Source organism: Triticum dicoccoides, chromosome 6B, assembly GCF_002162155.2.
Source record: "Triticum dicoccoides isolate Atlit2015 ecotype Zavitan chromosome 6B, WEW_v2.0, whole genome shotgun sequence".
Lineage (NCBI taxonomy): Eukaryota > Viridiplantae > Streptophyta > Magnoliopsida > Poales > Poaceae > Triticum > Triticum dicoccoides.
The window spans coordinates 464,531,899-464,543,793 of NC_041391.1; positions in this window are offsets into that span (position 1 = coordinate 464,531,899).

Below are 11,895 nucleotides of genomic sequence, written 5' to 3' on the forward strand. Positions count from 1 at the left end.
CCCCCCCTTGTTGATACTGATTCATATGTAGATAGATCTGATGTAAGTCTTGCTAGGTACATTTGTACTCATGTTGCTTAATTTATGTTTTTGCAGAGAGACTTCCGTCTCGCTAGTAGTTCCACGTGGACTTCGACGTCTAGCTTGTTACCTCAGCTACGATCTTGTGCCCTCGGCAGGATCTGATAGACAGTCAGGCTTCTCAGCCTTTTTCTTTTGTAGATGTCTGTACTCAGACATGTTAAGCTTCCGCATGTGCTTGACTTGTTTGCTCTGAATGTTGGGTCATGAGACTCATGATTGTAATATCTCGCACCTCGGAGCCTATTGAATAAAATACTTGAGTCGTAGAGTCATGTTGTGATGCCATGTTGTATTTACACATATCGAGCATATTGTGTGAATGTTATTGAAATGCTTGGTATGTGTGGGATCTGACTATCTAGTTGTTTATCCTTGGTAGCCTCTCTTACCGGGAAATGTCTCCTAGTGCTTCCGCTGAGCCTTGGTAGCTTGCTACTGCTCCGAAACACTTAGGCTGGCCGGCATGTGTCCTTCTTTGTTCTCGTGTCTGTCTCTTCGGGGAAATGTCACGCGGTGTTTACCGGAGTCCTGCTAGCCCAGTTGCTACAGGCCGGATTCACTCGCTGATGACCGACACGTTTGTTGTTGGGTCATGTATGCCTGTCCCTGTAAGTTAGTGCCACTTTGGGTTCACGACTAGCCATGTCAGCCTGGGTTCTTTGTCATATGGATGCTAGCGGCACTATCATATACGTGAGCCAAAAGGCGCAAACGGTCCCGGGCTAGGTAAGGTGGCACCCGTGGTAATACCATGCGTGAGGCCGCAAAGTGATATGATGTGTTACATGCTAGATCGGTGTGCCATTGAGTCGGGGTCCTGACAGCTTTGGTATCAGAGCCTGACTGCCTGTAGGATTACCAAGCCAAACTGGTTGAAGTTGAGTCTAGAAATTCTTTAGTTATATAAGGGAATTGATTGTGGGATGGAACGTAAAGCTCTTTTACTCCTTATACCTTATGCCTTCTGATCCGAGTCATCTTATCTTTCCTACGGGGTTAAGGAACTAGGCTTTCTCTTCTTTCTATCCGGATGACGTGTTACTAATCCGTAGACTTATAGAATTGTTGGACTTAAGCCTTGGTTCAGTTCCTACTACTTCCGTATGTTAACTGTCGATCCCGGAACCTTGATATTGTGCTTCTAAGTGGTTATGCCACCATTTTTATAGCATGTCTCAAATCTTTTCGAGCATTTACAGCCGTTATGCTGTCCGAGTCACCCCAGGTTTCTAAATAGTCTGATGCATTTGCAAATCCCTTCCTCCTGTTCCCGATGTCCCGTTGGGTCGGATTAACCATACTAATTGTTGAGTTGAGGTATTCTATTGCCTCGACATATATGTTGGAATTATTATTATGACCCTAGGTGTCTTAGGGGATCACCTAGTAATCTAGCCATGTTCCGTGTTCCAGTGTGATGATTATGGCCATCATTCTCGAAAGCATCCCGTGATGCCATTTAGTTAGTAGGTATTCTATTTCCGGGTTCTGAACCCGAAACTCACCCTACTCACTTCATGTTGATAGTGTTTGCTCGTTCCTTTAGGTTATTAGTAACCTTTGTGAAGTCCTCGAGGCTCGTGGTATTTCCTTCTTCCAAATACTATGAACCACTTATGGCAGAAGTTCTTTGAACCAAGGATCACAACCAGAGTGCTCCTGATGAGTTCTCGATTTATGCTGTTACTCTACCAGTTCTACCTTTTATGCATGGGTTATCCGGAAGAAATATGTTGAACCCATCCGACATGCTAATCCATGCATCCACAACTCGGAAAATCATATGTTCTTTTGAGTTGTCCCTCTTTAGTTGTTTTCTGGCCTCGGCTGTCAATTGATAGTAAGGAGTAATTGTGCAATCGTGTTTATCGATGCCTATTATTCCTATGGTCCGTCAAGCCATTCTATTCCGGAATGACTAGGAGAAACAAACTCCAGTACCTCGTCCATCTCTGGGATTGGGTCAAAGCAGTTGTATTCCGCAGATCAAATTGCTAATCCAGCTTCTGGTCTATTCTACCTTGAAGTATTACAATCTTTATATCAGGAATATCATGGGAATTGCACACCATCCTATGAACTCTTGATGCAGTGATACCTCTCGCCATCGTTGTTCATTCCTCGGTTCCCATGTTGTTGCAACCGGAATGCCGACAAGTGAACCGTGATGTGTGAAATCAATACTCCTAACAACCTTGTTGCTTGGTAGTTAATGGACAACAATTTCATTCTTAGTGTGTTGGTTATTAAATTTCCATCCTAAGATTGATCATGCTACCTAGACCTTATTTCGGGTGCACTCCTCGATCAATAAGTTAGGATTGTGTCAAATCCTCGCTCATTTGATCATATCGTCTTGCTCCGAAAGGCAAGATTGTTCTCGAGCTTAATAACATATTGGTGGTTCGTGATTTTCTGATTGTCTTCTCAGAGGTATCACCAGGTTGTCACCTGACCGCTATGTTGAGCTCGTGATCAAGTTGGTTTCTTGTAAACCACCCCCTTCTCCAAGGATCGCTGTTGCATACCCCTGAGCTAGTTGGTCAAGATAAACAACAACTTGGAGAGTTGGAAGATAAAAGCTTGTCTAACCTAGTTCATTTCCAAAGGGATATCTTGTGTTTGTGTGTTTGTTGTAGAAAGATGATCTCTTCATCGATTGGTCCTCGTGATTAGTTGTTGACCCTATTGTCTTATCAAAACTTTGATTTGAGTGTGGCTATCCTCAAATCAAGTCAGAGCAAACGATGTTCGTAATGTTGTCTTACTCTTGGTTGATCCCTTGAGCATACACCATTACATCCTTTGGTCTGACCAATACTATCACTTGTTCACATAATTATGGAACTCCATCTTCATGGAAGCTTGGATGAATTGTTGTTGAGCCCATCAGCAACATTTTTATCTTCTCCATGATTTTGTTGAGCATTAAGCTAGTGTTGGAAACTTTTGAAAGCATTTCTTCATGCTATCCCATGAAGCATATGTTCGGATGTAAGAAGTGACTTCCTCCAGTTCATGTGCATTTGATGCAAGTTGCCGTCGTGAATTCGAGAAAGTAAATGTTGCTTCCTCTGGAATCATCCCAAATCGGTCATGCATACGTGTAAAGCATTCTGTGGTTTGGAGACTTGCAACCTCCATTCTATATGTATCCTTAGCACACCAAGCCACTGACTGATTTGTTCAAGGAGAAGGAGTTCCTTCATAAGAGCTAATTCGTACTTATGTAAGGACTTCGATGTCCTTGATGATGGTTCCCCAACCTGAACTCGGTAGTGTTTTATTGTAAGACTACCATGTGGTCATGCTTGTCCCGGACAACGTGTCCACATGTTGTAGTAGAACCAGCTCATGTTTTGGAGCTTGCTATTGTAGTTCATTCCCCGAGAATCTCGCAACGTCATCTCATTGATTTGTGTTGCAAACTTTCATTTTTATTTCTAGACTCGATGAGTCTGGATTATTCTGACACCAACCAGATCTGAATCTCAGGCGGATATGATGGTTGGAACATTTCCCAAGAACTATAATATTGGTCTCTCTGTAACCCGGTAAAGAGAATGTCGTGGCCAACACACCCAGCCGGAAGACCTGTTATTATAATATCTTGATTGAGGAAGTTGGCCACCTCCCCGTAAGGACTTCGTAGGATTCACTCCCTAGTTGTGCCTTATGATCTTTGTGTTCCCGAAGTCCGACCTTTTACTTGATGTTCTGGGTACCAAACCATTTTAATTAACGGGTTGCACCAGCACATCAAGGATAACATTAGAAGCAGAGTGCTAAATGTCTCTCGGTCGATCATCCATATTTTGTCCCCTTGGCCCCGCTAAGGTGAAATCTGAGAAGGTGTTATCTTCCTTTGCTTCTGCATCTCTTCCACCGATATTCATCATGGTAGTATGTTGTGTTGTCAGCACCCTTGACACGGATGTTGGTAAATCTTGATGATTATGGAAATGCTCAACTTCTTGAGAGCACGCACAAACACTAGGTGTTATCATCACCGGCACTAACTGGGATTGCCCCAGATTTCCTTGGTTATGCTATAACTTTTCAAACAGTGGATTCACTCTCTACTGTTGAGTTTCTCCCCAGTTACTAAAATCATCCTTTGTGTTGTTTCAACAAGGTAATCCACATCATCCATTCTAGTCCGGGTATGCCATTCTACCGAATCCCTCCAAATGATCGATTGTGATTTTCCTTAATCTGGTATAAAGAGTTTCAATGATTGTTGAATCAAAGGTAATTCTTTCTGCCACTTAAGGGATAATTCTACGAGTCACCTTCCCTAAGGTGCCCCGTTATGGTATCATGGTAACTCAATTCCTCGCTATGTTGACAACCGTTCACCACCTTCTTAAGTGTGGAATTGTTGTCTACCTAGTGAACCCTCGTCATCTGTTCCACTCCATCCCTCTATATGTGTGCTTCGTGTCTCAACTCAAGAGATGTTGCTATGTCTCATTCTGTGAGTTAATCCTGAGTTGTTCGACCTTCGAAAAGATCGATCCTTCTAGGGTCTCCTTCCCCTCTCATTGTCATGTTGGCTGGAGTTCTCAGAGCAAGACGACGAGACAAAGATGGTGATTGAATCAACGTTCATTTGAGGTGCAACCCGGATCATGAAGATTGCGTTAGTTGCGTTTCCCCTTCATTCTACCCTATGCTTGAATCTCGGGACGAGATTCTTGTTTAGTGGGGGTGAGTTGTCACATCCCTAGCTTCTGGTACTGCTTAGTGCTAGCATCTGGTGTTGCATCATGTTTAAATTTCTCAGAATTTGAATTGGGGATGTTCAAACCCTAGCACCTAATGAATTCAACTAGGTTCAACTAAAAATATTTTCAATAAACCCAAAATGCTCCTTAGAAAAGTACATGATTTTTGTTTAAGGTGAATACCTCTGCCAAAAATGATGCACATATTTCTAGGCCATTCTGGATTTTTGAATTAAATCTTATTGTATTTGACTTTGGGCATTTAAATACTATAAATAATTTAAATGTTCAAATAATGTTGGAACTATTTTTGGGCCACTGAAATAATTCAGCAAGTGTCCATGAATATTTTCAGGATTTTAGGAAATGCCTTGGTATTTTTCCTAAGCTCAAAACAGAGGCAAATAATTAGAAAACAAAAACAAATTAGAAAACAGAAAATAGGGAGAGCTTACCTGGGCTCACCTGAGCAGCCCACCAACCTGTGCGGCCCAGCACCGCAGCTGGCCGGCCCAGCCCACCACCGCAACCCCTCTGTCGTCTTCCTCCTCTGCCAGGAGGAGAAGCAGCTGCGTGCGGCGCGCACAGCCACCCGTGGCCACCTCCTGCTTCTGCCGACGCCCTGGACGACTCCAGACGACGCCACGCACTCCCCCTAGCTCCCTCCTACTCTCCCCCCGTCCTTACCGCTCCTCTATCTCTCTCCCTCGCTCTCCTCCTCACGCACCCGAGCGTGCCGCCGTGAGCTATCGCGCCCACCGCCGTTGCCTTTCCTCCCTGAACCATACAGAGCCTCCGTCACCTCGCGCTTCACCTCTACACCGCCGGAAAGAAGCACGGAGGCCCCGAGCAGCCGCCATCGTCTTCGTCTTCGAGTTCGGCCACCGACGACCGCCGCCTCGATTCGCCATCGCAGAAGCTTCCCCGAGCCCGCTGAGCTGCTCCCCCGACCCCTTGTGAGCTCCTGCTCCTTCCCCCATGCTCTCCACCTCCGTTCCTCTCCACTAGCTCGTTTTTCGTCGGAGCCGAGAGCTTCCGCCGCCGGCCATGAAGCCGCCGTGGCTAGAGCGAGTTTCGCTCATGTCCGAGCACTGTTACGTGCTCAGTCTGCCGTCAGCTGCCCAACACCACCAATCGCGCCTCCTGTCGTGCTCCGTAGCCTCCTCCCCGATGAGCCCTTGTGTGCGCCGCCGCGCGAGGTCGTCGCTGGCATCGTTTCCGGCCACCTCGCGGCCTCCCGTCGGGTCCTATGGATGCCGACAAGCGAGAGGCCCCCCTGGTGCCAGCAGTGCGTCGAACTGCCATCCCTAACGCGAGTTCGGCGAGCTCTCGCCGTCGGTTTGGTCATCGCCAGCGTAGATCCGGTGATCATGACGTGGCTGCTTAATTAGGGTTTAATCACCTAGTTAATTAACCACAGTGACACAAATAGTTGGGGCCCGCGCCCCTAATTAACCACAATTTATTCCCTGTTTAGTTTAGATTAATCCAGTGGCCCCACGCGTCAGCCTTGACCCTGCTGACGTGGCCGTTGACCAGGCCCACCTATCGGCCACACAAACCAGCCTGAGACACTGACGTGTGGACCCCACTAGTCAGGTTTGACCCGAACAGCCCCTGTTGACCTGCTGAGGTCACAGTGACGCAGTGCTGACGCAATTAATCTTTTACTGGATTTATTCTTATACAGGAAATTCCAGAAAATAGCCAAAACTTCTAAAATTCATAGAAAATCAACCGTAACTCCAAATGAAATAATTTATATATGAAAAATTATTAGAAAAATCCAATCTATCCATTTGTACCATTTTCATGCATGTTAGAACAACTTATAGCTGATGTTTAGTACAAATCATATGAATGGCATTTAAGAAATCACATATGGAGTTTGAATTTGAATCTTTGATTCAAACCAACTTCATTTAACCTGGTTGCTAGTTGCATTAGCCCAAATCACAACATATTGCCATATCATGATCATGCATCATATTGTGCATTGCATTGATTGTGTTCTTCCTTGTTTGCCGGTGTTTGTCCCCCCCCCCTCAGTAGACGTTGTTCCGACGATGAGTTCGATGACACCGATGAAGAACTATACTATCTTCAGAAGTGCCAGGCAAGCAAAACCCCCTTGTTCATTCTGATACAATCCCACTTTCTCGCTCCTGCTCTATTTTACTGCATTAGGACAACAACGATACAACTGTTACTTGCTGCGGTAGTTGAACCCCTTTATCCTCTGCATGACCTGTCATTGCCACAGTAAATAGATGAAACCCACTAGTATGAGTAGGAGTTGTTTGAGCCCTGATGTGCCTACTCATTCATGCTTGTTTGTCATGCCTGCTATTGCTTAGAGTGGTGTCAGGTCTGATTCATCAGGGATGAATTGGAGGTGTGTGAACATGTCCTACTGTGTGTGAGCTAAGTGTGTGAACACGATTTGGTAAAGGTAGCGGTGAGAGGCCATGTAGGAGTACATGGTGGGTTGTCTCATTGCAGCCGTCCTTAGGAACTGAGTTCTGTGTTTGTGATCCATGAATAACTACTACCACACATTGGGATCCTTAATTGACTCTCTCGACTTATTAACCGACTTGATCTCTGTCCAGGAGTTGCAACTAGTTTCTGGTGTTTGTAGGTAGTGTTAGTAGTCTACCAAGTGGCACCCGGTACAGGTGGGCTTGGGACAGACTAGGCACCGTGGCACGGTGTACCAAGCGTAGATCCACCCGTCGAGGTGGGCTTGGGAACCCTGCACACATCGTTTGGGGCCGTGAGCGACACCCCGGCCGGATCTCCTTGCGGATGGAACCCGAATAGGCGATAAACCTGGACGAGAGACTTGTGTGGTTAGTCAGGTCGTGGCCGACACCCTCGCTGGGCTTCCGCTTGAAGGTTGCCGAGTACATGTCATGTAAACGGCGGTAAGTGGTGAGAGCGTGTGTGAAGAAGTACACCCCTGCAGGGTTAATATGATCTATTCGAATAGCCGTGTCCGCGGTAAAGGACTTCTGGGTTGCCTGTACAGTTCATAGACAAGTGAAAGTGGATACTCCAAAATGTGCAAGATAAGTGTGAGTGCTATGGATGGCGTTCTCGTAGGGAGACGGGAGTGGATCCATAGTGGTGTATTGATATGGTGAATATGTGGACTCGTGTGCGCCACCTCAAAAGAGTTACTTGCAGTCGTAGTTTAGGATAGCCACTGAGTCAAAGCTGGCTTGCTGCAGTTAAACCCCACCATCCCCCTTGTTGATACTGATGCATATGTAGATAGATCTGATGTAAGTCTTGCTGGGTACATTTGTACTCACATTGCTTAATTTATGTTTTTGCAGAGAGACTTCCGTCTCGCTAGTAGTTCCACGTGGACTTCGACGTCTAGCTTGTTACCTCAGCTATGATCTTGTGCCCTCGGCAGGATCTGATAGACAGTCAGGCTTCTTAGCCTTTTTCTTTTGTAGATGTCTGTACTCAGACATGTTAAGCTTCCGCATGTGCTTGACTTGTTTGCTCTGAATGTTGGGTCATGAGACTCATGATTGTAATATCTCGCTCCTCGGAGCCTATTGAATTACACATATCGAGCATATTGTGTGAATGTTATTGAAATGCTTGGTATGTGTGGGATCTGACTATCTAGTTGTTTATCCTTGGTAGCCTCTCTTACCGGGAAATGTCTCCTAGTGCTTCCACTGAGCCTTGGTAGCTTGCTACTGCTCCGGAACACTTAGGCTGGCCGGCATGTGTCCTTCTTCGTTCCTGTGTCTGTCCCTTCGGGGAAATGTCACGCGGTGTTTACCGGAGTCCTGCTAGCCCAGTTGCTACAGCCCGGATTCACTCGCTGATGACCGACACGTTCGTTGCTGGGTCATGTATGCCTGTCCCTGTAAGTTAGTGCCACTTTGGGTTCACGACTAGCCATGTCAGTCTGGGTTCTTTGTCGTATGGATGCTAGCGGCACTATCATATACGTGAGCCAAAAGACGCAAACGGTCCCGGGCCAGGTAAGGTGGCACCCGTGGGAATACCGTGCGTGAGGCCGCAAAGTGATATGATGTGTTACATGCTAGATCGGTGTGCCATTGAGTCGGGGTCCTGACATAATTAAAAATAATTAATTAATTAATTTAATTTAAGCATAATTAGTTAACCTTATCACCTATTTAATTAACTAAACCAATTTAGTTAACCTAAGCCTATGACATATAGGACCCACGCGTCAGTTTGACCAAGTCAACTGACTGTTGACCGCTGACATCATGCTGACGTCATAAACTGAATTTTGAATTAAGTTAATTCTGATAATTCCGAAAATTGATTAAATCCTTTTTAAATTAATATAAAATAAACCGTAGCTCGGATGAAAAAACTTTGTACATGAAAGTTGCTCAGAACGACGAGACGAATCCGAATACACGGCCCGTTCGTCAGCCACACATCCCTAGCAGAGCGAACCTGCAACTTTGCCCCTCCGGTTCACCTGTTCGAAAACGTGAAACACCGGTGATACTTTCTCGGATGTTTCCCCCTTTCCCCGGTAGCACCTAGTACTGTGTTAGGTCACCCCTATCACCACGTATTGCCATGTTATGCTTTGTGTTGCTTTGAGTGCTCTATTATTTATTGTGTTCCCCTCCATTACTTCTTTCCGGTAGACCCCGAGACTGTTGGTGACCCCCAGTTTGACTACGGAGTTGACGACCCCTCCTTGCCAGAGCAACCAGGAAAGACCCCCCCCCTTGATCACCAGATATCGCCTATTCTTCTCTCTACTGCTTGCATTAGAGTAGTGTAGCATGTTATTGTTTGGTTACTCCTATTCTGTTGCATAGCCTGTCATTGTTGCTACAGTCGTTGATACCTTACCCGCAATCCTAAATGCTTAGTATAGGATGCTAATTTATCATCATTGGCCCTACATTCTTGTCAGTCTGCCTTGCTATACCATCGGGTCGTGATCACTCGGGAGGTGATCACGGGTATATGCTATACATATGTACATACTATACATATGGTGACTAAAGTCGGGTTGGCTCGTTGAGTACCCGCAAGTGATTCGGATAAGGGAGCTGAAAGGACAGGTGGCTCCATCTCGGTAGAGGTGGGCCTGGGTTCCCGACGGCCCCCGATTGTTACTATGTGGCAGAGCGACAGGGTAGGTTGAGACCACCTAGGCGAGAGGTGGGCCTGGCCCTGGTCGGCGTCCGCGGTTACTTCAAAATAACACGCTTAATGAGAGCTTGGTATTTTATCTGAGTCTGGCCACTAGCCTATATGCACTAACCAACTACGCCGGAAAGATATGGGCACTCGACGTCGTGGTATCAGCCGAAGCCTTCTTGACGTTAGTGACTGAGCGGCGCGCGCCGGATTGGATTGGAACGCCTGCTCTTATATTAGGGAGGCTAGGTATGCTTCTGGCCGCCCTCGCAACGTCAAGGTGAGGCTAGGTGTGCAATGGGAGATGGGCTTAGACCCCTGTGCCATAGGAGTTAAAACGGCGTGCTGACCTCTATGTTGTGCCTAGGTGGGGCTGCGACGTGTTGATCTTTCGAGGCCGGGCATGACCCAGGAAAGTGTGTCCGGCCAAATGGGATCGAGCATGTTGGGTTATGTGGTGCACCCCTGCAGGGAAGTTTATCTATTCGAATAGCCGTGTCCCTCGGTAAAAGGACGACCCGGAGTTGTACCTTGACCTTATGACAACTAGAACCGGATACTTAATAAAACACACCCAGACAAGTTCCACAGACAACCTGGTGATCGCTTTTCCATAGGGCGACGAGGGGAGGATCGCCGGGTAGGATTATGCTATGCGATGCTACTTGGAGGACTTCAATCTACTCTCTTCTACATGCTGCAAGACGAAGGCTGCCAGAAGCATAGTCTTCGACAAGATTAGCTATCCCCCTCTTATTCTGGCATTCTGCAGTTTAGTCCACTGATATGGCCCTTTACACATATACCCATGCATATGTAGTGTAGCTCCTTGCTTGCGAGTACTTTGGATGAGTACTCACGGTTGCTTTTCTCCCCCCTTTTCCCCCTTTCCTTTCTACCTGGTTGTCGCAACCAGATGATGGAGCCCAGGAGCCAGACGCCACGTCGACGACGACTCCTACTACGTGCAGGCCGCTGACGATGATCACGAGTAGTTTAGGAGGATCCCAGGCAGGAGGCCTGCGCCTCTTTCGATCTGTATCCCAGTTTTTGCTAGCCTTCTTAAGGCAAACTTGTTTAACTTATGTCTGTACTCAGATATTGTTGCTTCCGCTGACTCGTCTATGATCGAGCACTTGTATTCTAGCCCTCGAGGCTCCTGGCTTGTATTATGATGCTTGTATGACCTTTTTTATTTGTAGAGTTGTGTTGTGATATCTTCCCGTGAGTCCCTGATCTTGATCGTACATGTTTGTGTGTATGATTAGTGTAGGATTGAATCGGGGGCGTCACATTAGTGAGGAAGCTAATGATGATGATCCTAAAGCATCAGATCAAGTTACTACCGAACCTCGTAGGTCTTCCAGAGTAAGATCCGCACCAGAGTGGTATGGTAATCCTGTTCTGGAAGTCATGTTACTAGACTATGATGAACCTACGAACTATGAGGAAGCAATGATGAGCCCAGATTCCGCAAAATGGCTTGAAGGCCATGAAATCTGAGATGGGATCCATATATGAGAACAAAGTGTGGACTTTGGTGGACTTGTCTGATGATTGGCAAGCCATAGAAAATAAATGGATCTTCAAGAGGAAGATAGACGCTGATAGTAGTGTTACTATCTACAAAGCTCGACTTGTCGCAAAAAGTTTTTCGACAAAGTTCAAGGTGTTGACTACAATGAGATTTTCTCACTCGTAGCGATGCTTAAGTCTGTCCGAATCATGTTAGCAAGTTGCCACATTTTATGAAATCTGGCAAATGGATGTCAAAACTACATTTCTTAATGGATTCCTTACAGAAGAGTTGTATATGATGCAGCCAGAAGGTTTTGTCAATCCTAAAGGTGCTAACGAAATGTGCAAGCTCCAGCGATCCATCTATGAACTGGTGCAAGCATCTCAGAATTGGAATATA